The sequence below is a fragment of the Echinops telfairi genome, unplaced genomic scaffold (assembly GCF_000313985.2).
Source record: "Echinops telfairi isolate 266 unplaced genomic scaffold, ASM31398v2 ScPeMD7_7469;HRSCAF=8507_1, whole genome shotgun sequence".
NCBI classification, from domain to species: Eukaryota; Metazoa; Chordata; class Mammalia; order Afrosoricida; family Tenrecidae; genus Echinops; species Echinops telfairi.
In genome coordinates this window covers 18,932,251-18,957,158 of record NW_022111373.1, presented here as the reverse complement: position 1 = coordinate 18,957,158, position 24,908 = coordinate 18,932,251, and positions in this window count along the sequence as shown.

The window sequence follows — 24,908 nt, the reverse complement described above, 5'->3', positions numbered from 1 at the left end:
CCCCTCTGCAAGGGGATCTCCAGTGGCCTACAAATTACCACTTTTTAACCATTTCTATTCACATTTTGCTAGCTTGATTCATTCACACGCACCACTATGTGAAAGGTGAGAACTTGACCTTCTAATGCTGCTGGTACAGTACATCCCCAATATATGACAGCTGCAGATCATCCTAGTAGCATCTTCAGGTAAATTTCTTCCAATGCCACTGCCCAGTTAACCACTACAGGAAATGAACACTGTGTATCCCTATACCCACCTAATGGTTCTGACTAGACATCAGGGAGCTATCCTTCGATTCCCCCATCTCACTCATTGCCAAATCTATCCAATCACCAGGCAATTCCTCCTCAATTTCCTCTTAATATCCTATAAATTCATACACTTCTTTTCATTCTCATTTATATCACTTCACTATGGCTCACTATTATCTCACCAATCCATTTAATATATATATATGCCTTTAAATGTGTCTAAATGGCACAAATCCGTCTGCAATGTCGGCAGTGGACAAGATATTGCAGCACTTTATTGTTCATATTTCAACTTTCTCTCTCTTTGAAGGCCCCTTCTTCCAGGCTGATGGGAAACGCTATCCTCCTGTCTTCTTGACGTTTCTCTGGCTCCCTAGAATTGGGTCACATTTCCCGGGGCTTGTGTGTTCTAGATTTGGGGGGTTGGCAAGGGAGGTCTTTGGATACACAAATAGGTGTTGACTGGGGCGATCACTGCCTCATCTGTACAGTCCTTTCAGGCCAGTCTAGCAAGCTAGGATTTGGCCAGGCTCTTTCTTGTAGCTGTTGGCAAGAGCTCCACATACCCACTGGAGGTAGCCACATAGTTACAGTTCTAGGACTGACAAGCTATACTACTTTGTGGCCCATTTCACAGAAGGTGACTTTTAGAATCTCCATCCTCTGCATCCTTCTCCCTTCTTTGTAAATGTCCAGGTCCCCCTAAGAGAGACTGCATTTTAAACTTTTGAGAATAAAAGCCAAAATTTCTTGTAGAGTGTATCTTCTTTTGACCCTGTGACATACCTCCCTAAAATAACGAAAAAGCAGAGGCCAATGTCTATCTGGAAAAGAAGGCAAAGAAGAAAATGCAGGGAGAGGAAAAGAATCAAAATATTCCAAAGTATTCTCCAGTTCCATTTGTGACCCTCCATGTGCCACTCCCCTATTTAATTGCTTGCTCTTTCCCTGGGGAATCAATTTCAAACTTCTCTCATGGTCTCGGAGGTCTGTTCATGCTCTCATTCGTGCCCATCTCTTTAGCCCCTTTTGTCTATTCCTGTCTTTGCGTCAGTCCATTGGACAGCCTCTCTCTCTGCCTCTTGTCCCTCTGGAATCTCCCTTTTGATCTTCAAATAGTGTGATCCTCTGTGTAGAATCTTCTTCTCCTGATCCTCTCCCCATAGGGCCACTTTCTATATAGACTTCAGGTTTGAGCTTTCAGGGAGGCGTTCCTGGCCCCTTGTCCTGTAATCTCACAGAGGCACCAGTTTTTCTCCTTTCTCCTCCTTCTTGCTCACAATTATTTTGTTCTGTGTCTGTTCAGTGCCTGTAAATTCCCCAAGAGGTGATGATGTCTGTCATATACGCTGCTGTATGTGCAGTGTCCCAGACAAGACCCGAGAATGCCATCTTATTACTATTACCTGGTGCATTGGAAAGGTGATATGTATATATATGTGCACATGCCTATACGTGTGGGTGATTTTTCCTTCCTGGCTTCCCTGTGCATTCATGTCCCCCACATGGAGCCATAATAAGGATTTGCATTTAAACCAAGTCATTTATGAAGCATTTTACAAATGTATTCATTGTTGGCAGAGATTTGCCTTTCATTCAGAATATTCTCATGTTTTGTTCTTGGCCTTCTTCCTACAAATAACTTCACATCCCAGTTACTGTGGGAGCCGTGGGGAGGGGGACAATGAGGAGAGAGACTGCATTTTTAAGAAACTTGATTCACAGATGCAATGGATCCCAGAAGAGCAGGGTTTTGGGAGCAAAGACATTAAACTAGACTATTTTTACATTTGTTTTTTCACACATTGGGAGTTTGTTTGAGGGATGCCCCTGCATGTGAAAAAAAAAAGGGGGTAGGGTGGGGTGGGGTTATTTAAGATAAAAAAAAAACAGGAAATGAAAAAGCCAGCATACAGGTCAGACAGAGTTCCAAACATCATTATATATACATATTTTTTAAGGGGAAAAAAAAGCCAGTTTTTTTTCATGAAAAGAAAGCTCTGTTTTATTAACTGATGATAGCTTTATGACAGCTGTGTGATCTGGTCTGTAATTTCTCAGTCCTTCTTGAACTTGTCCCTCTGGAATCTCCCTTGCAGTTGCTCAGTAACTAGAGCTCGGCATCATGATTTCTCTGCAGAAAATGGTCATCCAGGGCTCTTAGTGCAGGCATAGTCACATGACTAAGCCAACATGAGATGTGTGCATGTGGACACGCCCATAGCCTTACGTCCCGTGCTTCCAGTACATGGTACCAAAACAAAATAAAGTCATCCTGGTCCTGACACGTAAATAACTCTTAAATTTAACCAAGAGAAGTCATCTCTCTTCTATTATCTTTTTTTTTTTCAGGTTTCTAATGAGTTTCCCTCTGTGAACTAAAAACTAGATGAGCCTGCATATTTCCAAAATCAGAAACAGAGATGCAGAATTTGAAAAAGGACAGTTCATTCTTGCTAACATGGGGTTTCCTTAAAAGTAGAAATATTTCCTAAAGAGATTCCTCTGAAATTATGACACTAAACTTTGTAGACTTGTGATCATTCTTCTTTCACTACACATGTGAGTGGTCCTCATAGCAGAGACAAAAGTTCTATTTATGTAAAAATTATAATGGAATTCTGGTCAGATGACAGCCTAAACCAGTCACAACACTGAACCTCCCCTACAAATACAACAAGGAAGCCGTTCTTGGCGTTGAGGGACCTGAACTGAGAGGTAGAGGAAGGCAGTAGTGAACTACACACAAGCCAGGTTCAACAGGAACTTGTGTGTGGTAGGAAGATTCCTTCTCACACTCTACCTGCTCCTCCCCCAGGCATGTGGGCTGCAGCTTCCAAAGTAGAGGATTCCCTCAGAAAAATAGTCTGCCCCTGTCTGTACAAAATAGCCTCAGGAAAACAGTACACCCCCTGCCTGTAAAGAGACAGGTCCCCAAACTTCTGCAACACAGTCAACAAAGTGGACTTCCCTGAGGAGCTGTTTGGACTATGCCACCACCTCCCTCACCTGGTCACGACTGGTGGCACGCCTACTAAATTGCTACAGAAGGTCTGTCAATGGAGTCTACCACTACAGCAAACTCTTCACCAGTTTCACCGCACAGTTCATGCTCAGACCTTTGGAAGCCACAGGCCAGCTCTCGTGGGGAGTCTGCTGAGGTATATCTGCTCCTCCTTTTAATCAGTACCGGAGACTGCTCCCCAAGGCAGCCGTATGCAAAGAACCAGGCATCTTTAGTGGAGACTACACTCAACAGCCACCATATTAGGGGTGGGCTCTGGTAACAATAACAAAAACCTGTTTGTTTGGAGTGTGGCAGCCCCTCCTTCACCCAGACATTGTTACCTGTACGTTGGTTGTGACTTGAAACTGAAGGGGCTTGAAGTAGAGTCTGTTCCCATAATCAGCACTCTACTTGCCTCCCTGCTCACACCACGACTTTCACCTCTGAAACCAGCAAAACAAACCCCCTAGGGTCATTTAGGGTTTGTCTATACCTACTTTCAGTTGATGCTAACTGAGACTGCTTGTATGTTAGCAGAAATATTGAGTGGAGTCTGAACTCACATCCAACAAGTTACCAAGGGGACGCTGACAGCTGCAAACAGACTTCCATTGGCTGCCAGATTGATGCAAACTCCTACAGATGGTTCCCTGTAGTAGAGTCAAGAGGTGGATGACCCACGTGGAAATTTCTCCTCCCATTACCACAGGGTTACTCAAAAGACATAGATCTCTTATAGGTTCTTCTAGGCAATAACAGCGTTTCCTCCTGAAATGGAGAAAAGTCAGCCTGCGCTTCCCTGATGCCAACGTAGCTAGATCGCACAGTAGCATCGTAGCTTACACGGGGAAGGAAACCTTGGGCAAAACTGGAAAGCATCCCCCAGCTTCCAAGGGTGCTTTCTGGACATGCATTTTGTAACAACGCCACACAAAAAAGTGTGATTGCAAAAGCAGAGAAAGGAAATGAGTAATAACCAAAAAAGAGAAGACTGCTCCCTGGTGAGCACCTTGCTTAGCACTCAGTGTGCGGCTGCATGGCCGTGCCCCTGGGTGGACAGCCTGACCACAGTGCGTTCTCTGGGGTGTTTGGGAGAGATGGAAAGTTGAAAACCAGGATCTGGAACATTTGAATCTCAAACTAGAATGGGGAAAGAGCTCTCATCGAAATGGAGAGGAAATGGTGGCAACAGTCAAAAGCTCTGCCAACCGAAGAGTTTCTTGCAGAACGTAGTATGGGCAAAAACATCAAATACGGGGAAGCTAGAGAACTAACACTCTAAAAAGTTACAATGGCCCAACAACAACAACAGAAGGACACACAAAGGACAGAGAAACAATGGCTCTTCCAAATGAACATGCAAAGGAGGGAGCACAGCTAGGAATGATCAAATAATTGGGGGGAGGGACGGGGCAGCATGGAGACAACACAAAAAACAGTAAACATAATTAAAGAACTAATGGAAAACTGACAAAGAACTCAGAGAAATAAGGAAAACGGTGCAAGAATAAAATGAGAATCTTAAAAAATGTTGCAACTTAAAGTGATAATAAAATGAAATACACACTATAAAGATTTACCAACAAATTTAACTAGGCAAATGTAAGAATTAGTGCAGCAGAGCATAAAACCATTTAAATTACAGATAGATGCTGAGGAGTAATAACAGAGGTTCAAGAAAATGGTTGAATACAATTGATGTATGGAATGCTATAAGAGCGGTAAGAGTCCCCAGTAAAATGATTTTTAAAAAGAGAGAAAAAGGTTGACCACAGTTAATGAAAATACAGGACAGCAAGAGATCTAATATATGCATCCTGGGAATTCCAGAAGAACTGAAAGAGAGAAGGGTACAGAAAGAAATATTTGAAGGAATAATAACAGAAATTTCCTCAATCCAATGAAGGACATAAATCTACATATCCAATAAGCTCAAAGACTCCCAAGCAGGATAAACTCTGAAATATACACTAAGATACATCATAAATAAGTGCTCAAAAATTAAATATGAAAAAGAATCCTGAAAGTAGAGAGGTCACAACTAGAGATTCTCCAAGATTAAATGTCCATTTTTCCTCAGAAACATTAAAAGCCAGAAGACAATGGAATGATATATTTAAAATGCTGAAAAAAAGCCAAACAAACCAATCAACCTAGAACACTATATCCAGAAAAGTGGTTCTTCAAGAATGCTGATGCAATTAAAACATTCCAATAAACAGAAGCTGGCATCATTCAGATTCACAGACAGACCCTACAAAAAATACTAATGGGAGTTCTGTAGAAAGGGAAACACCCCACTAGACAGGTATTCAAAGCGTCCATTAAAAAAACCAAAAGATTCCTCCACCCATGTTTGATAATTCTGATTTTAGCCTTCACTTGTTTATAACGAATATATAAAAGAGCATAATGTGTTTAGTACTCCCATTTTATCTCCTAGTTTGTTGTGTAGCGTGTAAGATCTGAAAAGTTTTCAGGCACAATTGGTCTCCATTTAGCTGAAGCAAGAGAGGAATAAGAAGAGTCAAGAATAAGAGGAGGCTAGAACATGTGTGACTGAGTGCCCCCAACCGTTATCTCCTTGGCCATGAGACCAGAGGAACTGGGTGTTAGCTGGCTGCCATTATCGAGTATTTTGATCAAAGATTCTATAGAAGGATCCTGATCCAAAGGGAGCAAATGAAAAGCATGATTTAAAATTGTTCTGAAGTCTAGATTTTCTAGAGCCCAGACCCGTGGGTGGTGGTGGTGGTGCGTGGGATTGAACTGAAACGAATGCCCTGAAGTAGATAATCTTCAACCTTAAGCTAACAATATTTCCTGAAGTTTTCTTACAACCGAACATTATTCTAGCCTAACTAATTAAAAACAAGTCTGCCTTGAGTCTTGTGCTCTTTTAAGTGCTATCTCTATGGGAATAAGGTGACAACAATAACTCATAAGATTAGTTAGGGTCTGATCAGAGGTCACAGTGTGTTTATATTAATATAAGAGGAATACTCAGGAAGGAGGGTGAGAATGGATGTACAACCAATATAATGCAATTAATATTATTAAATTGTATGTGTAGAAATAATTGAGTCAATATCTAGTTTTCTTAGAGTATTCGCAACACAACGAAATAAAATTCAGAAACAAACAAAAGAAATGGACTTAGGAAAATGGCATGGAGGACACATGGACCTCCTCCTACTTCATTCAGTGGGTAGACAGAGAATTCATCTCCACACCAACCCAACGTCAATTGCCTCAAGGCAGAAGTCAGACATGTCTATGCCCTCCATCTTTCTTTACCCTATTCTGATACCACCATTCCTCCCATGACACTCCACTTTTCTACTGGGTTCAATAATGCATTGCAATGACCACTCAGAACTCACAGACAACACTTAAAATCATGGGGGTTTATGAGGGAAGTTAAGAGGCTACCACAAGTCAGAATCAGAAAACATTAAGGATAGAGTGATTGGTCCACAGCAACACCTCTCCTCAGTCAGCAGCCACATGGTTAGTCTTTCAGTCATGTGGTACCTTGGCTCTGCCTCTGTGGGCCAAGCAGCCTGACCTGCTTCTCTGCTTTTCAATCAAAAGTCTCAGCGCCGCTCTTGTGCTCTAGCTCCTGGTCTTGGTATCGCATGGTCTGCTGCTTCTGCCACTGCCAGGCAGGAGTTTCCAACATGCTCTACTGCTGACTCTTCTTCCTTGAGGGTCCCAAGAACTGTCTCTCTCTGTGTGTTTCTGAGATGCCCCTCTTATAGACAGAGGAATGGCAGCCCAAACTGACCCGTCCCCTCGATTAGTGTTTCACACATCCTATTTGCATCATTCCACGTGTTCATTTGACTGGAGCTACAGACACAGGATAGAAGACCCACAGGAAGAAATTTTGCTTCAGTAACTGGATTAACAGTTCCTTGGGGGAAAAGCAGTGGAGTCTGAGGGAAATATGGGGAGCTAATCATAAAGAGGACCAAAAAATGTTCTAAAATTGATTGTGGCAATGATTGTACAACAGTTCTTGTTATGATTGAATTATTGAGTTATATGGTATTTGGATTCCTTTCCAATAAAACTGTTTATAAATAAATAAAATGCCCTCCACCCCCCCCACAAAAAAAGCAAGAAAATAAATTTCACTTCAACCCAAGGCTTTAAACAGGCTTGTAAATAAATACCCCAAACCCCGCATACTTTCACTCCTGAAAATGTATATAGTGGAAATTGATCCTAAAAATTGGAAAAGCTTCAAGCACAGTGGCATACAAAATAATTTTATTTTAATGAGCAAAACAATAATGCTTTTAAGTAAATTATTTGTTTAATGCATTATTATATATTCATTAAAATAATGTTTACAAGGGATTAATAAAGGCATGGGAAGTTTTCATGTTGTGATACTGAATTATAATACAAAATTTTAACTATATAGTCTTGTGTCACAGAATGCTCACTCAGGCCACATCTGACAACATATTTTTCCGTAGTCCCATAAGGTTATAATAAAATGCAGAAATCATGGTTGGAGAATGTGACACAGTAAATGTAACAGATGTAGAGAATGTAAGAGCTTTCTGCACACAACACTTTTATCTCATGTCTCTTGCATACAAACCTATAATATATAAGTATGTCTGGATAGTTATGGTAAATGTCTGTTACTCTTTATGTATGGACTGTACTGAACTTTCTATAATTTTAATGTCAACTTTCCCTGCTTTCACAATAGTCTTCTGTATAAATGTGTCCTTCGGCTCAAAGCAGCAGCCTCCAACCTCATGGAGTGCATGTCTCTTGAGTGTTATAGTGTTATTTCTTTGTTCGCTTTCCCTTAGCATCATTCTTGTTGCCACGAAGTGCACCAGGGCTCCCAAATGCAGCAAGACCAGTGCTAGTGATGGCACTAGCAAGAGGCAAAGGGAGGTATTGATTTGGAAGGGAAACAAACGGTTATTAAACAAGAAGGCAGAAATTCAGTAAGTTCCATTGCTCACGATTTTGGCATGTTTGCACAATGTCCAAGTCACATAATTTCCTATTTCGCAAACACATCATGAACATTAAGTGATGCGTGACTATAGTGTGATCACAAATATTCACAAAACAGCAACCATGACACAGTTTTATTAACATCATAACTATGTTCTTAGTGATTGACTTATGGTTGGATTTCCCTCTATTTTTCTATGGGAAGTACCTAATCTTTACAATAAAGGGGGGAAATTCCTTTTGGTAAAAAAACAAAACAAAAAAAGAATCAGCCTAAACTTTTCTTCTACCACCCATTGTAGGTATATGACTCCTAACATGAATTAGTGTCATAAATTGCTATTAAGTTATAAAGTTAAAGAGTGAAAAATTAATCATATAAAAATAATTACAGACCTACTTCTTCCATTCCAGCTGCTTTGGATGAAATACCATTTACACATTTATTTTTCAAAAGAAGAAATGTCTTATTGGTAGTTTAAATCTTCAGTAATGGAGCGGAGTCCACATTCACTTTTGAAGAACTTCCTATGTTGATAACTTCCGTAATTTCTAATTTACAGGTTGAAGAAACAAGCTGAGTCAGAATAATTATAATAAAGACCATTATAATAACGGTAAAAAAATTTCTAATGTTAATTATTTTTAACCAGATAGTTCCCAAGCTGTTTCTATACAATTCCTTATGTAATGTCACAAAATATGCAGAATTGTTCCCATTTTGTGGGTGCTAAAACTGAATTTCAGTGTAAAAGTTATCAGCCTTTAAAAGGAAGCCCATTGATAGCAATGCAATTTCATTTTCCCCCTAAATAACTCACAGATATAATCCAAACACGTGTGGCTACTGCATGATAAATACAGCATACATTTGGCTTTAATACGTATATGTGACCACATCAAAGAATAATTGTGAGTCATTGTGATTAGGATGGAGAGGCAAATGGGAAGGCGGCAAGTTGCCAGCAATCTCAAGTACTTTATCCATGTTAAGAATTAATCCCTTCCAAACTGCTCTTGCTCACATGTCGGAGCGGTCATTTTATGCAGCTTTAACGTTTTCTTTCAAACTTGGCTGACTCTGTGTGTGAAGATGTGAAATCTTTTATATTAAGGCATCATTTGCCTTTGTTCCTTCTTTTTTTCAGTCTGTCTGTCTTTCTTTCTTTTTCTTTTGGGCTAAGAATAGCTTGGAGCCCTGGTGTCACAGTGGTTATGTATTGGGCTGCTAACTGCGAGGTTCCCGTTTTGAAGTCGCTGGCTACTCTGGGAGAAAGCCAGGGCGCTCTCTTGTGCAAGAAAATCTAAGTCGAGGAGGAAAGGAGCCAGATCGCATGCCGATCTTTAAGAAACAGATGCTGAAGAGACAAAGACCTCTTCTCGTGCCAAGAGAGAAAGAAAGCCCTCCTCTAGAGCTGGCACCCTGAATCTGGGTGTCTCGCCTCCTAAAGGAGGAGAAAATAAAGTTGTTTGTGAAATTCACCCACTTGTGAATTTCATTCTAGCAGCACTAGATAATCCAACAACAATCCTGGATAGACAGTCCTTTCTCCTGATAACTGTGACAGGCTCAAGTGGAAGAACAGCAGGTACCTCTCAGAGCTGCCACGGGATTCGTGACAATAAGGCAGTGGGAAGAAAAAAGGGGATAACATGGAGAAGGAGAGGCTCAAGATAGAGGCCAATCAATGTCCACACCATATCTCCCTGGGAAATGCTCTGAGTAGGCTGAGACTCTTTGAGTTATAGCTTCTGTGCTTTCTAGATTTACTTATGCTTTTATACTTCTATTGAAGATCACCATAGGTAAAGGTAATTGCAGCATATGACTACATGGGAACTTAACACAAAGAAATGCTTACTCTTCTGAAAAAATGACTGATATGGATTGAATTGTGTCTAACAAAAATATATGCTGTTGTTCCTAGCCCCTATCACTGTGGTTATAATTCCATTTGGTAATTATAGGGAGGGAATTATGGGGAATTAAAGGGAGGAAACTGGAAGACATGACTTCTTGAGGTAGGTCCTTTTAACCTCTGTGAGGTCTTTTTAACTTTCACATTCAGAGTCTGACACTGGCTACTTTCTCAGTCAATGCCACTGCCAAACACCTGGCAGAAAAATTGTCCCTGGAAGTCTCTGGCCAAGAATTTGGAAAGCGTCAGGGACTGCCAAAAGAGCAAACAAATCTGTCTTGCACCAGGCCCAGCCAGAACGCTCCTTAGAAGCAAGAATGGCCAGACATCACCTCATGTTCTTTGGACATATTGTCAAGAGAGACCAGTCCCTGGAGAAGGACATCATGCTTGGTCAAGCAGGAGAGCAGCGAGGAAGAGGAAGGTCCTCCAGGAGATGGGTTGACACAGAAGCTGCAATATTGGGCCCCAGCACCGGAATAGTTGGCAGGATAGTGCAGGAGCACGGAGTGTTTCGTGCTGTGGAGGGCCCTGTGGGTCGGAATGGACTCGGCAATCCCCCCACACCCCCACTCGCCCCCACCCCAGAACAGCACAGCAGGGATGCTGTGGAAGGGGAGTAGCCGGACTTGTGAAGGCTTCAGAGTAAGTAGTGATTTAGCACAGGGGTTTCCAGGAAATTCTCCTAATAATGGACCTTTTATCTGAGCGAGATTCAGCTGCCTCAAAAGGATTGCCTGGGAAGCAGACTGAAAGAAAGCCACTGGCGGAGAGCAAAGCCCTGGCCCTGTGGTGTGAATGAAGGCTTTTACTGCCAGGCCTCACCAGTGGACCTTCAGGCGCGGAAAAAATTTCCCGTTTGATATTGTAAGCTCCCCAAGGGCATGGGCTGCGACAGCCCTACTTACTTACATAGCCCCAGAGCCATACTTAATAAATACTGTTTAAGAACGATCACTCTCCCAGCATGAGTGTGTGAAGCACTCAGCTTGCCCCAGGAACAGTGTGCTTGCTGAGGCTCACCAAGACAGGCACACGGACTGCCTAGAGTAAATATTTCCTGAATTTTCCTGTTGAGCAGCACAGGCCTGCCTCAGCTTTTATGGCTGACGATGAGAAAATACAACTTACGATCCTTTCCTTGAAGCCTGCTTATGATCTAATAAATCCTAGTCTTAAGAGTTTGCAAGAAACGGAGGTAAGCGTTTAAGAAAGGCAAGGGAGCTTTAAAAAATTTCCACAATATTTAAAAGGTCCCTCCTTTTGTCTAACACCCTCCTCTCCCCGGCAAACAAACAATAACCCTGCTGCCCAAAAATCAATTCCAAATCATAACCATATTATTATCCATTGCCACAGAGTTGATTCCAATTCATAGCCATCGTGTTTTTGAGACTGTGAATCTTTACTGGAGCAGAGAGCTTCATCTTTTTCCCATGGAGTGTCTGGTGGGTTTGAACTTGGGACCTTGAAATTAGCCACCCAACACCTAACACACAAGGCCACCTGAACTCCTTCCTCTCATATCTAGGTAGACAAATATTTTAACAAAACTCGAAAATTCATATAATCAGTGATGGTGTCTTCAGGCAGCTTCCAGTTATTAGCTCACCCTGTCTTCCCTTTAAGAAGTAGAAAATCATTGTGAAGAAGTCACCAGTAAATCTGTGTTTAAACTTACTTGTGGGAAGTAAAAGGAGTCCTGGTGGCACAGTGATTAAATAGTCAGTTGCTAACCAAGGGGTCAGCAGTTCAAATCCACCAGCCACCCTGAGGCAGAAAAAAATGTGGCCATCTGCTTCCATCAAGATTTACAGCCTTGAAAGCCCTATGGGACAGCTCTAGTCTGCCCTACAGGCTTACTGTGAGTTGGGATCAATCCAATGGCATTACGTTTGGGTTTTGAGTAGGAAGTAAAGTATTTGGGAAGAAGTTCCTTTTTCTCTGAATTCAATTATTTCACCAAAGAAATATTTACGTGGTTGCCGTGTTTGTACTGAAGGTATCTCCATAAAAATCTTCTAAATTGTGTTTTAAAAATAATACACAGAAATAATTTTTTTAATGTTTATTTCTGGTGTCCAGAAAGGTCATGTCTTTATGCCCACCCGACAGTCTGGGGACAGTGGAAATATGAGAGTTCTCTGCTGGCCCAGTCACATCCGCGTCCTCTCCAAGAAGAAGCCGAATACAAGATGGTTCCTTTTCTTCTCTTCTTTCCTAACTTTACAATGGTTTGATTTTGTTTCAGGTCCTTTATATTTTTGGTGTAAGTTTTCAAAGTCAACATCTCTGGAAACATTTTTTAATTTGGCTGACAGGAACACAAAGAAACTTGCTAGCATGTCTAGCCACTTATTGGTCAGAATATGCTCTATTAATTTTCCCCAAATGATTTCACATCCCCCATATTATGTAATTAAGCCTCCCAGCCAGAAAGAGATCTACGGCATGCCACTTGGCAGGAGGCACAGCAGAGCAGTTTCTATGAGCGCATCATGGACCAACACCCTTCCTCAAGCACCAGACCTGTAGTGAGCTGCCCTAAAAGAGCAACGTGGCCCTGGGCACCTGTCCCAGGTGCACCAGATGAGGACTGGAATGACATTCTGAGATGCCACCGAAATGAACGGTGCCGGACTGAGGCAGCTGAACCAGAGGGGGAGGGTTTCTGCAGACTCCTCACTGTTCTCAACATCTATTCACCTGGAAATTTGAGGGGATGGGCCCTGCAACTTAGAGATTACCCTGGTAGTCATTACCTTCACTTAAGACCCTGCTCCCAGATGAGCCCTGAGGTCCTCCATAATGCCAGGCGCTATGCTGAGAATTTCAGCATCGTGAGCTCACCTTTTTCTTCGCAATAATCCTTAGCACAGGTGGAATGAATGGACATTCTCTGTGACTCCGTTCCTCTTGAAGTGTTTCCAACTCGGAGTCTGGTTAGAAACAAAGCCTCACTGCCTGCCTTCTTTATAGGACTTGAACCTCGCCTTCCCAGACTCTCCTGCAGTTATATGTAAACACATAACTTGGGTCTCATCAGTCAGTTGCCAGTTCTGAACCTGATCACAGAGCTAATGACACAAAGCAGCAGGGGATGGCCAGGAGCCTGTTCCGTCCAGGTGGCCACATTAGATTCCCACTGCAGAAGTGGTTCTGGCAGCGGCAGCAGCCAGCAGTGAACCCTGTCAGCAGTAGCATCTCTGTGGGTCCAGTGGAGGTGTTTGAACATGACTCCTGGCTCTGCATCCTGGGGAGCCAATATCAAATTAATAACCTTAGTCCTTGTCTATTTAATACCATGAACACATTTCTTACACTAGCCAGAATCAGTCTCTGGTGTTGGAACTAAGAATCTTGACCAATACTCAGGTACTGTTACTCGTTTCCTCTCAAATGTAAATAGTGAGGCCAGAAATGCTAACTAGCGTGCCCAAGGTTCCACAGCTAACAAATTTGCCTGACGTCAGAGCCATTGCTCTTTGTGTCTACTTCTAAGTCTTCGGGGATATCACATATTACCACAGACCTTCTGTGCTTCCCGGTTTTACCAGCATGTGCAGGACACAGGGAAACATGTCTCCAATACACACAAGAGCTTACCTTTCAGAGCAAGTGAGTGAACTTTTTGTCTCTCAAATTTTAATTAATCCTTTTATTGGGAGCTCTTACAGATATCATAACAGTCCACAGTTCAATCACATCAAGCAGTATTGCACAATCCACAATCCGTTTCAAAACATTGTCTTTCTTCCTGAATTCCTTGACATCAACTCCCCTCCCTCCCCCACCCTACCCAGGAACCTTTTTCTGCCCTATAATAGTTGAGGGGTTTTTTGCCATATCTTACATGATGAAATATACCCATTCACATACAATTCTGTTGTGTGATCCCATTGAGTGGGGTTATACAGTCATCAATGTTATCACTCGCTAGTCCCTCCTTCCCCACTCTCTTCCCATACCCCCAGAGAACCATTATTCCTGTTACTATTTCTGAAAGGTTATCTATCTTGGCTTTCATGTACCAAAGATCTTAAATACACAAATGAACTTACATGAATCTAATATGATTAATGAGGTAAAACAAATAAAAATCATAATAGTAAGGGGAGGAAATATACAGGACTAGAGGATAGTTACGTGGTTTCTCAGTGCTATACCACACCCTGGATTTTTCATCCCTTCTGTTTGGCCCTTCTAAGAGGGACTGGTCAATTCTCTTACAGATGGGTTTTGGGTCTCCACTACATCAAGGCCCTTCACATCGATTTGGTTGCCTATTTTTCAGCTTCTGATACCTCTTTCCCTTGACACCTCATGATCACACAGGCTGGTGTGCTTCTTCCATGTGGGCTTCTTTGCCACTTGAGTTAACATCTTACGAACACTTGGTGAGGGAGGCCTTGATAGTTCAGTGGTAGAATTCTCAAATTTCAGGCAGAAGGGCAAATAATTCCTGGATGATGCACCTTATGTGCAACCACCTACTGCCAGTCAAGAAGGCTTGTGTGTACTGTGATGCTTGTGTTAGTCTGGGTAGACTAGAGAAACAAATCCACAGACACTCATATGTGGATAAGAGAGAGTTTTATATAAAGGGTAATTGTACATTAATAAAGCATCCCAACCCAGTCCAGTCCAATCCCATAAGTCTGATATTAGCCCATATGTCCAATACCAATCTATAAAGTCCTCTTCAGACTCACAAAACACATGCAATGACACCGAATGCAGGACGATCGCAGGCCAGTGGGTAGGAAGTCTTTGGATCCAGTGGTGGCATAAGCATTTCAGCACTGGCAGGGTTCTCCATGTGGCTTCTCTAGTTAAGGGCACTAGTGAAGTTCTATATGTCTTTTCAGGAGAGTGTCTTCCAGGGAGTGAATAGAGAGAGTGTGTGTCTTCTGCCTTCAAGGAGGAAATACAGGAGTCTCCAGAATTCTCAGGAGAAGGACATGCTCACAAAGAGGCCTCATTGGTTATATCTTGATTGGCAGGCCATACTCCACCCCTTAACTGGTCATCCTCTCAAATTGACACTAGATTATGTAACTACCACAATGCTAGAGAGGTTTCAGAGGAGCTTCTAGACAAGGACAAACTAAGAAGAATGAACTAGTGATCTACTCTTAAAAATCAGCAAATGATACCCTGGTAAATCACTACTATCCAACTGACAACTGATCATGGGGATGGTACAGTATGGGGAAGTATTCCATTCCATGGGTTGTCATTCACTGGGGGCCGTCGAACAACATCAGCTATAAGAACAACAGGCCCTTTATGTGCTTTCTCTTTTGAACTCCTGTAAATTCCTTGTGCTGTAGGCATTACTATCACCATTTTACATTTAAGGAAATGAAGATGACATCGCTGAGGTTATTTCTTGCACAAAGTCACATTCAGTTCAGGTGACTCCAAGCCTGAGCACTTTGCTAACTTGAGATGCTACTACAACCCTTAGGCACATACCCAAACCCAAACCCTCTGTCACCAAACCAGTCGCAACCTATAGTGACTGCATAGAATTAAGTAGAATTCTTTCCTGGGTCATAAATCTTTACAGAAAGGCCTGGGTGATCAGCAGCAGAGTTTTAGGGGACACCACGAGCTATGGGCACAACATAATTCACAAAGAGTATGAGTAGCGACTAATGTTTTAAGAGGTTGTAAGCAGTCATGTAAGGTACAATCATAGATCTCTCTCCATCCCGGTGAAAAATGAGCGATGGAAATGGAAAGGAGTAGGGAAACAATTAGTCCAATAGACCCCAAACACATCATTGTCCACAACCCCAAGACCAGAATGAAATGGTGCTCTGCTACCACCATCAACTGCTCTGAAAAGGATCCCATTGCGAGGTCCTGGATCGAGTGGGAGGAAAATGTGGAACAAAACTCAAAGTCATGAAGGAGATAAGGTTTGAGGTCTGGTTGGGATTGGTGGGACCCTCAAGATGATCTGATATCACCTGAATCACCAAAAAATTTTTTTTGACTATATGAGCTCAAAAGAACATTTACCCAAAATCAAAGTTCAGAGGGTTAAGAAAGAAGGGGTAAGGAAAATAGGAAACACAGGGAGATAGGTAAAGGTACGTTGAAGAGATTGTGATGGATGGGTTGAAACAATATATGTATGAATTGTTGAATGCTAAGCTAATGATTTGCTCTGCAAACCTTCATCTACTTTACAGTAAAAGTTGAAACAAAAGAAAATTCTTTGCAGTGGCAGACTACCACGTCTTTCTCTTTGGGAGCACCTGGCAGGTTCGAACTGCTGACTTTTCAGTTAGCAGTTCAGTGCTTCAATCACTGCACCCAACAGGACTTCTTCTTACTGGTTAAAATTCCTGACCCTATATCTATCTTCTGAACAATTTCCCACAGTAACATGGAAAATTAGGATGTAATTGTTGAATGTTTTGGGCTAGAAATAATTTTTTTAGCCTGATGTAGTATTTTTACTACATAATGTAAACAGTTCGATATGGTTGTCCAGATGAAAATATTTTCTATGTGCCTAACAAAAATTCATTTAATGCTCCCTTTTCCACATAGGAAACCACGAAATGTCAAATCAAGTCATTCATGATTGTATCACTTAAAATGATTGTTTTAGATTATGAAATATTTCAAATACATATAAAAATTCCAACACACTAAATACATGCAGTACATATGTTCGTATAAACACCACTCTAGTTTAATACATAATATTTTATTGGTTTCTAATGTTCCCTTTCGTTTTCTTTTTTCTTTTAATAAAACATTTTATTGGGGATCTTACAGCTCATAACAATCTATACATCAATTGTATCAAGCATATTTGTACATATGTTGCCTTCATCATTTCCAAAATATTCTCTTTCTACTTGGAGCCCTTTGGTATCAGCTCCTCTTTTTTCCCCTCCCTCCCTCACCCTCCCACCCTCATGAACCCTTGATAATTTATAAATTATTTTTATTTTCATATTTTACACCATTTGCTGTCTCCCTTCACCCACATTTCTATTGTTCATCCCCCTGGGGTGGAGTTGGGGGTGGTGTTCATCAATCATTGTGATCAGTTCCCCCTTTCTGTAATTTTTTCTTTAATAAGAAGCAAAAACATGGTGGTATAGCAGCCCTTGCACACTACTATCTTTTCATTTTTAGCCTCCGCAAAAGCAACTACACCCATAAAGTTCCTTAGCTGTAAAATGGTGATCATAATACTTATTTCACAAGGCACCTCTAGGAATTCAATAGAGAAAGTACATAAAAGACCAGTTATCACACATACTTTTATGTTTTGACTATACATATATGGGTATAAACAATACACATGATACTTCCATGAGGTTAAAGTATATACATAATTAAACCATTCTTATGGCTATAAAACTTATTTTGTCACTCGTTTGTCTTTGAAATTTATTCATATAAATAAATCAGGAACGGAACAAGTGCAATCGCTTTAATTGCATATATGGTGTACAAGAATCAAAGTACAAACTTAAGTTAATCCCATCTGAATTTAGAAATCATCCCAAGAATAGATCCACCACACGGATGACTGGAAATAAGAATAATTGTGAGATGAGCAACAAGACACCATGCATGAACAAAACAAAACATCATTAAAAAGACAGGAAAGAAAGAAAGGCCAAAATGGATATAAGAAGAAAATTCGGAAACTTGTTCAAGAACAGTAGTGAAACAAGTGATCCAAAGTTAGTGGCAAGGAGGGTGTGAAACTTTCTCTTATGCACATGGCTTTCTGTGGATTTGTTTCTCTAATGTACCCAGACTAACACACCGAGCATGCTCCTCCTTTTAAGTTTCCTAATTTTAGGTCTTTGCACATTTCTTGATAATATTTTACTTTGTCTTCTTGAGCTGCCCTTTGAAATTTTTGGTTCAGCTCTTTGATTTCACCATTCCTTCCATTTGCCTTAGCTATCTATGTTTAAGAGCAAGTTTCACAGTCTCTTTTGACATCCCGTCCCATCGTGAACAGGCTGTTAATGAGCACTCCTGCAATTCTGATGACACCTCCTTCTTCACACAGTCTGATTCTGGATAATTTGTTCAGCATACATACTGTATAAATATGGTGAAGGAATACAACCTTAACACACACCATTCCCAACTTTTTGTATCTTTGATGCTTTGCTCTTTCCCGTGGTGTCTAGGAATACATTGCTTCACATTTACCCTCGTTTAGTCAAATGCTCTCTAGCATAAGGTTCCACATCTGTTCTCAACGTTAGAAAACCGCAGCCTCTTTGGATACCGTCTTTCACTCATGACAATGGTAGTAGAAGGAATTGCTTTTAATTTAAGAAAATGTTTTCTTTGCTGAACTTAACAAGAAGTAGGAAATATCAAGACCACTGACGTCATAGTTACAAGGTTGGTGAACAAATTCAAGCTTGTATGTCATAGTATATAATTACAAATGAACAAAAACAATTCTCTACAAACATTTTTCTAAAACAAACATTCGTGGCCTCAAAGTTACAAGTCAGCAGTCCTTGGAAATATTAAAAGAAACCACTAATATAAGAAGTTCTTTGATATTCTTAGTAAACCATCTGAGGAAACTCAATTTTATATTCTTCTTTTCTATTCATCAAAATGAAGAATAATGATGAACTTATTATTATGCATTCATGAAAATCTATTAAAGCTGTCTTCTTACTCTCTTGATATTTTTATTAGCTATTAATTGATATGCAAACATGTGTCTCTTAGTTTTCAACTATCATTGTACCCAACACTCTATTAAAACTATCTTATGATGATAACTTAATTCTGTACTGTCCTCTCTGAATTCCTTAGCTGGACCAATCTGTCCATTGTGGTAAATGAAGAAAAGATGGAAGTGGTCAAGGATTTCATCTTGGTCGGATCTACATAAATGCTCTTGGAAGTAGAAGTAAGAAATCATTATATTTGGTAAATCTGCTGCATAAGGTCTTTTTAAAGTCTTCAAGAGCAAGAACGCCATGTTGAGAACTGAGGTGTCCCTGACCCAAGCCATCATCTTTTCACTTACCTGAAATGCACATGACAGGTGGACAATGAGTAAGGAAGACTACAGAAGAATTTAGGCATTTGAATTATGGTGCTGCCGAGGAATATTGAAAATATCACAGACCGCCAAAAAAATAAGCAAATCAATGGTGGTATAAGTAGTCAAAATGATCCTTAGAAGCAATGATAGTGAGTTTGTATCTAATGTGCTTTGGACATGTTATCAGGCAAGATCAGTCTCTGGAAAAGAACATCATGTTTGATAAAGTGAAGGATCAAAGGAAAAGACGAAGATCCTCAGTGCGGTAGATTGACACAGTGGCTGCAACCATAACAATAATTGTAAGCATGACAATTATTGAACTGGGCAGTATTTCATGTGGTTGTATATGGAATGACTCCAAGGTGGATTCTACTTGACAGCACCCACAACCCCATTTCATGTATTCTGGTTTTGGAATCCATATGTATGCTGGACTTTTGCTTTCTGTCTGAGTGATTTTTAAACTCATATTTTCCCATCTTTTTATCTTTCTGTGATATTATTTATCATCTAGGCTATTCCCATATTTATCTCTGAATTTATTACCACTTTCTTTAGCAGTAGCTGATCTGCTTTTAATGCAGCCATTGTTTTTAATTTGTCTTTCTGTTTTTATTTCCAAAATTTTAATTGAGATTTCTTAGATATAACTAAACATCTTGAGTTTATGGACTTAGACATCTGCACCATAGTCTTGGGGGAATACCAAGGTCTATTGGCATAATATAGCTCCCAAAGACAATTGTCTACACCCTGCTTTGCTGAGTAGTGACTGGAGTCTTAAAAGTTGCATCTAAGGTGCAACTATTAATCTTTTCTTGTCCAAAGGAAAGAAGAGTGATGAAAATTGAAAGGCAGATGGAAATAATTAGCCCAATGGACTAATGAATATGAAACGATCTGTTTCCACAAGCCTAAAACCAGAAGAACTAGATGGTGCCCGGCTACCATTACCAACTACTTTGAAAAGGATCACATTCAAAAGTCATACATAGAGTGGGAGGAAAATGTGATACAACACCCAAAAGTATAAAATAAACCAGGCTTTCTTGTATATCAATATTAGTAGAAGCCCCCAAATCCTTAATTACTCTCAGGCCTGGAGCTGAACTCACATCCATGTTAGAAAAATGAAACATTTTAGATCAAAACAGCAGCATTTGCCCAAACATAGCTCAGAGAATCAGAAAAGAAGGAGTACTGGAAACAGAAAACCTAGAGAAAAAGCAGGATGAGTGATGGTACATTGAGGGGTTGTAATGGATGAGTTAAAACCAGATGTGTCTGAATTATTGATTATAAAATTAACAATGTGTTCTATAAATATTCACCTAATTGACCTTTTTAAAAAAGTTTAATTTGGATCTGTTCCCAGGGACTCAGCTATTTTTAGTATACTTATTTTACATTGCGGTGTCTATTACTTCCTTTATTTAGCCATTTAAAAAGTATACTTATTTTAGAGTTTCATTTAACATTATTGAGTTATAATTATCCTATTTGTTAGATCTGCTCATTTTCACTTATTGTGAATTGTTTCATTTCTTTTTACTTTTTTAAAGGAAACTTAGCATTTGTAGTGGTGGTTTTTCTTTTTCTTTTTTAAGAGTCAAATATAGCCTAAGGAATGGGGCTATTCCTATAAAATAATTTGCTTCTGCCCTGGGAAGTTTATATGCCCTAAAACAGTTTTTATATTAAATTTTCAGGTTGAGACTTTCACAGCATTTAATGAGATTAATTCAGATTGAATGTTTTCAAGTGACCTATTGGTTTTTAAACAAATAGTTCTTTTAAGACATAATGGGAAGGGAGCACTAGAAGGGATTGTGATTGCATAAATAATCTTAAAGGCAGTTTAACCATGGGGAAGGGAGACACGATGCTCTAAAACTGATGTGGGGGTGATTGTACAATTTCCTTGATATGATTCTAAGATTGAGCTATTGAATTACATGATATTTAAATTACTTGCCAATAAAACTGTTGAGGGGGAAAGTTTAGGTTAAAAAATAAGAACCGTAACTTTTAAAAAGGTTCTCAAGGCAAGATATGACAAAATAACAATTTATAAACTATCAAGGGCTCTTGAGGGAGGAGGAAGTGGGGAGAGAGGGGAAAAATGAGGACCTAATGCCGAGGGTTTAAGTGGAGAGAAAAAGTTTTGAGAATGATGAGGGCAATGAATGTACAAATGCGCTTTACACAATTGATGTGTGTATGGATTGTGATGAGTTGTATGAGCACCTAATAAAATGATTTTTAAAATTAAAAATAAAAAAAATAAAATGAAGACATTATTTACTAAATTAATATTTCATTAAGTTTAATAGGAATTTTCAAAACAAGATAAATAGAATTATTTAACACATGTGAATATAGTAATTCATTTTACTAGTATGATTCTATAAATTGGACACTTGGAAGATGTGCTGCGTTTTTGTTTAATAGAACCTAATGAAAACATAAGGAAAGACTGCAGTTCTAAAGTCTCTCTTTCCCTCTCTCCCACTTTCTTCCGAATGTTTGAATCTTAAATGAACTATCATAAAATCAAAGGATAAACTTATGTCAGAACCTTTTTTCAAAAGTGCAACTCAAGTTAGCAAAATGGTTCATAAAAATATATATAAAATATTGGGAAATCTAGAATTTTTTTCTTTTAATTGTGCATGTTTTTCTTGTAACCATACATCGACAATTTTAAAAAAATCAATAAAAAAATGCTCTTTAGTTCATAAAGACACATCTAAAAATGCATCCTAAGAATTTAAAAATATTCAAACTCACTGCCATCAAACTGATTCCATAATCAATGCTCATGGAAGCAGCAGTCAAGAGATCACGTGATGCATTGCATTGGGAAAATCTGCTGCACCAAACTTCTTTAATGCATTAAAGAGATTAAGGTGCGCCTGACCCAAGCTGTGATATTTTCTTTCTTTTAAAAAATTTTGATTGGGACATAATCCACTTATCATGCAATTCAATAGTTCAAGCATATCAAGTAGAGCTGTACAATCATGATCATAATCAATTTTAAAACATTTTCCTTTTTCTTGAACTGCTTGTTAGTAGCTCTCCACTGTCCCCCAGCCTCCCCTGCCAGACCTTGAAGAAACCTTCAGTCCAGGTACTGTCTCTATAGACTCACCCATCCCAGGTTTCACACACTGAAAATCATAATTTAAAAAAACATAAAGAAAATAAAATATAGGGAAACCTCAATGTAAAAGACAGCAGAAAACACTACAAACTCGAACAACTTTAATATGGGTCAAAAGGGAGATCAAGTGAAAAGGTGTTAAATTTTGACCTAACTACACCCACCATTGTCCAATTTTTACTGTACACTGCACAATAGTAAGGCTATTTACATTCCTGCTCTATGTTCACAGGATATTCTCTGGAGGCTCAATCGTGTGTACTTAAATCCCTTTCCTTTTTTTTTTAACTGATACAACTTTTAAGTGGTATCAAATCAGATTTTACATTTTAACCTAACTATATCTATAATAATCATCTCTACAAGGCTATTTACATCCTCCTACTTGTTCACAGGGAATTCACTAGAGGTTTAATCCATGTGGTGATTTTACACATGGATTTTGGGCTTCCACTGCAATTCACAGCCTTCTGCAAACTGAGTTCACAATTTAAGCTCTGATACCATTTCCTCCTTCAGATTTGGATTATATAATTTACTTTCGTTGGATCACACAGACTTGTGTGTTGTTGTTTTTTTCTTTGTGCAATTAGCTATCACCTCACTTAAATGGCTGCTTGTTTGAAAATAAACTTTTAAGACCTCAGATTCTATTCTTGCTGGTAGGCAGGCACCATGTAGTTTCTTCACCACATTTTGCTATAGTTTCTATATCTTCAGTGATCTCTTCATGAAGGTGAATATCAAGTAGGGCCATGTCATTAGAACTGATTGCTTTTACATTGGGGCTATAATTCAGTGCAAGCCCAAGATTTATATATCTATGGTTTATATATGTCTGTCTCTGGTTCACTGTGGAGACATCACTGCCCTTTTTTGTTAGAGAACATTATCAATCCTCTCCCTGGGGCACAAGGTAATTCTATTGATAGTATCATTAGTCTAACCAATAGTATAGAATTTAAAATAAAGTTGATAAAAGGAGATTATATAAATGCAAGTTGGATATGAACTGAAACATGAATTATTGACTTGTACTGATTAAACTCTTATTTATTTATTTACTTACTTATTTATTTACTGATTAAACTATTAAGTGTCACTGGACACTATTTACACAAGCAATGGAGGCTGGAGATAAGATAAACCTTTCAGTAATATTCATTGGCAGTGCCAAAACTAAGCCTACCAGATTAATACTTATCTTAACAAAGCATGGATGGCATTAAAATAGTAAGTATAAGGCAGTTCTAGCCCATCATTCATTGAGGACTCTCAAGTCAAGAAATTCAAGTCAAAGTCCATGGCTGCCAGTTCTATAACCTTGGTGGAGCAGGCATCTACTTCTCACACACAATGACATCTCAACCTTACGCCATGGTACGTTTAATTGCCTTATGTGCATATGAAAGCTGGACAATGAATAGATGCACTTGAATTACGGTGTTGGGGAAGAATATTGAAAGTATCATGATCCCCTAGAAGAACAAACACATTTGTCTTGAAAGAAGTATAGTTCCTATTCTCCTCGGAAGGATGCATGTCAGGCCTTTGTCTCTTGTACTTTGGACATGTTATCAGGAGAGACCAGTCCCTGGAAAAGGGAATTATGCTTGATAAAATAGAGGACCAGTGAAGAGGAGGAAGACTCTCGTGGAAATGGATCGAAGTGGTGGCTACAACAATGCACGGAAAGAATCACTTCACCGAAGTCCCAAAGTTACAGGTCAGAACCGACTAGGCAATGCCAAGCAATGACAACCCCTTTTCATGGACACAGGAGAGTAAAACTTGAAGAGCTTTCAAATGTCCTTCTCATTTTATGGTAGCACATCTGAGTTCTGAGTGGTTTACACAATGTAAGTCATTTTAAAATTATTATTAAAGGATTATTATGACAAAGGGACAAACAACCCTATTTTAAAATGGACAAAGGACCCAAATAGACATTTCTCCAGAGAATATCTACAAATGGCCAACCCACACATGAAAATATGCTCAATCTCATTATCTATTAGATAATAAATGTAAATGAAACACACAGTGAAATTCGACCTCATACTCACGAAGCAGGTTATTATCAGAATAACAGAATCAATTACTGCTGGGAACATAAAAAAAATTGCAGATAGTATGGAAAACCGTTTGGCAGTTCCTTCCAAAGTTAAACATCAAATTACTATATAATCCAACAATTCTAGCCCTAGTAGTTATTGTCAGTTCCAATTCAGTGGTCTATACAGCGACACTATTCAAAATAACAAAAGAGAGAGAGAGAAACAATTCAACTCTACATTAACTGGTACTGGATAAACAAAATGTGGCTATTCAATGGGATATTATTCAGGTATAAATAAATGAAATTCTGATATATGCTACAATGTGGGTGACCCTTGAAAAAACTATGCCGAGCAATTCAAGTCAGATACACAAAGGTTTCATTTTCATCAAATTCTTTAATAGACAGATATTTTATTTACTTTTATTAATCATTTTATTGGGG